We start from the raw sequence: 2787 nt of genomic DNA, 5'->3' as shown, positions 1-2787 counted from the left end.
TGATTAGAGTGTATACACTACCAGTGAGGGTTCGATGCTCAATTCCTTGTTCCCTGCTTTCATGAGCTATTTTCTTCTTGCAAGTCTATTTGTACTTCATTTTTATGATTTGAATTAGTGAAATCCAGTTCATATTTCCTCTTGAAAGATTTGTTTACTTTTAACTAAGTAGGTAGAAACATTTTGCATGTAGTTACATTCATAGGTTGCATTCTATACATTCTACCATCCCTCTTCATCTTTATAGCTTCTCTTGAGCTTAGCATGAGGACATGCTATTGTTTAAGTGTGGGGAGGTTGATAAATCCCTATTTTATGGTTTATCTTGTGATCAATTGAGTGGTTTTTATCAACTCTTTACCCACTTATTCATACTATTTGCATGGTTTTACATTTGCCTTCCTAATTATGTGCTTTGATTGAAAACATGCTTCTTTGGCCTTAAGTTCCCTATATGTTTAACCCTCTCTTATCACCATTAGATGCCTTGATATGTGTGTTAAGTGATTTCAGAGATTACAGAGCAGGAATGGCTCAGAGGATGGAAAGGAAGCATGCAAAAGTGGAAGGAATACAAGAAGCTGGAGAAATTGCTAAGCTGTCCAGCCTGACCTCTTTGCACTCAAACGGCTATAACTTTAGCTACAGAGGTCCAAACAACGCGGTTTCAGTTGCGTTGGAAAGCTGACGTCCAGGGCTTCAATTTGATATATAATATGCCATAGTTGCCCTGATGCTAGGCGATGCGACCGCGTGCTCCATGCGGCCGCGTCGCAGTGACGGAAATCAACGTGTTTGAATTCTTCTCCAGCGATTTCTGGGCTGTTTTCGAACCAGTTTGTGGCCCAGAAAATACATATTAGAGGATATAAACTGGGAGAATCCATTCATTCAAAGGAGGCTTTCACATTCACAATTTTAGGAGTAGATGTAGTTTTTAGAGAGAGAGGTTCTCTCCTCTCTCTTAGGATTAGGATTTAGGACTTCTCTTAGTTTTAGGAGTGACTCTCAATCCCAGGTTCAATGTTCTTTTATTTCTTTTCTCAATTTTGTTTATGACTCTCTATGCTTAGATTGATTTTCTATTTAATATATTTTGAGGTATTTCAGACTTATGATTGCTTTCTTTTATTTATATAAATAATTTGGATTTTTCCCTTTTGGCTTTGGTTGAGTCATTGGTAACTCTTGAGTTATCAAACTCATTGTTGATTGAAAATTGAAATTCTTCAAGAATTACTTCGAGATCCAATAACTCTAACTTTTCTCGAGGAAATACTGGGACTTGAGGATTCGAATTAATTCGTCCACTTAACTTACCTTCATAGTTAGAGGTTAACAAGGTGGGAGAAAAATCCAATTCTCATTACAATTGATAAGGATAACCACGATAGGACTTCCAATTCTTATACCTCGCCAAGAGTTTATTTTACTTGTCATTCAACATACTTTTTACCTTGATCCAAAACCCCAATTTACAACTCATAACCAATAATAAGAACATACCTCCCTGCAATTCCTTGAGAAGACCACCCAAGGTTTAAATACTCGGTTATCAATTTTAAAGGGGTTTGTTACTTGTGACAACCACAACGTTTGTAAGAAAGGTTGATTACTTGGTTTAGTAACTATACTTACAACGAGAGTTTATTATAACTTCTAAACCATCAATCTTCAATTCTTCAGTCATCTCAAGGACGGCGCGACATTTCTCCGGGTTTGCTTCAACTCCGCGTTGTGTGATCATAAAGCCGAGGAACTTCCCTGCCTCCATCCCGAAGGCGCATTTTGCCCGGTTGAGTCGCATTTGGTGCTTTCGTAGGGTGATCCTTATGACCTTGAGGTCGCTGATGAGTTGTTCGCCGGATTCGGTCTTGGCGAGCATGTCGTCTATGTAGACTTCTAATTTTGTTCCCGACAGGTTCTGGAATATATTGTTAACGAGCCGTTGGTACGTGGCCCCGGCGTTCTTTAGGCCGAAGGACATGACTGTGTAGCAGTATGTCCCGTCGGGGGTGATGAATGCTATTTCTTCCTCGTCGGGTCGGTGCATAGGTATTTGATTATAGCCGGAGTATGCGTCCATGAAGCTGAGGTACCGGTGTCCGGATGCGGCGTCTACCAATCCGTCGATGTTTAGCCGGGTTTGGGTTCGATCCCGAGTCATGGACCCGTGGATCCGTAATAGTTAGTTTGCATGTTAATATTCTAGGTAGGTGGTCCTTTAAAAATATCTGTTGTGTGCCAATATTTCTATGTTGTGTCTTAAAATTTTTGTGTACAGTAATTTTGGTGAACATATATAATAAAGGAACCACTTTGATAGAGACACTAAAAATGTCTTTTTTTAAAGACATTTATATGTGTCATGTTATTATTGGACGTCTTTATTAAACTGGTTAACAATTTATTTTTTTAGTAAATCAGAACAAAATCGATTTATTATAGCAACAATAATAAATTCAATTGTCCACATTATAATTATTAGATCTGATTCATCCGATCAATTTGCATAATCTGAATCAAATCATGTTTAAATTTTTTTATAAAAAACAAATATATCTCTGACTTTTTATTTTGCAGATATTTAAATCCCTAAATATTTAAAAATACAATTAGGTCTCTAAAAAAAATCCTAACTCTAACCTCTTGATTTTATTCTGATTTGTTAAAAAATTCAAAAATAATCGGTTTATTATATACGTCTAATAATAATGTGACACGTAAACGTCCTATATAAAACAATGATGATGAATTGATGATAATGATAACGGAAAAAGTTTGGAA

This window comes from Arachis hypogaea, chromosome 17 (genome assembly GCF_003086295.3).
Source record: "Arachis hypogaea cultivar Tifrunner chromosome 17, arahy.Tifrunner.gnm2.J5K5, whole genome shotgun sequence".
NCBI classification, from domain to species: Eukaryota; Viridiplantae; Streptophyta; class Magnoliopsida; order Fabales; family Fabaceae; genus Arachis; species Arachis hypogaea.
This window is presented reverse-complemented; position numbering follows the sequence as displayed.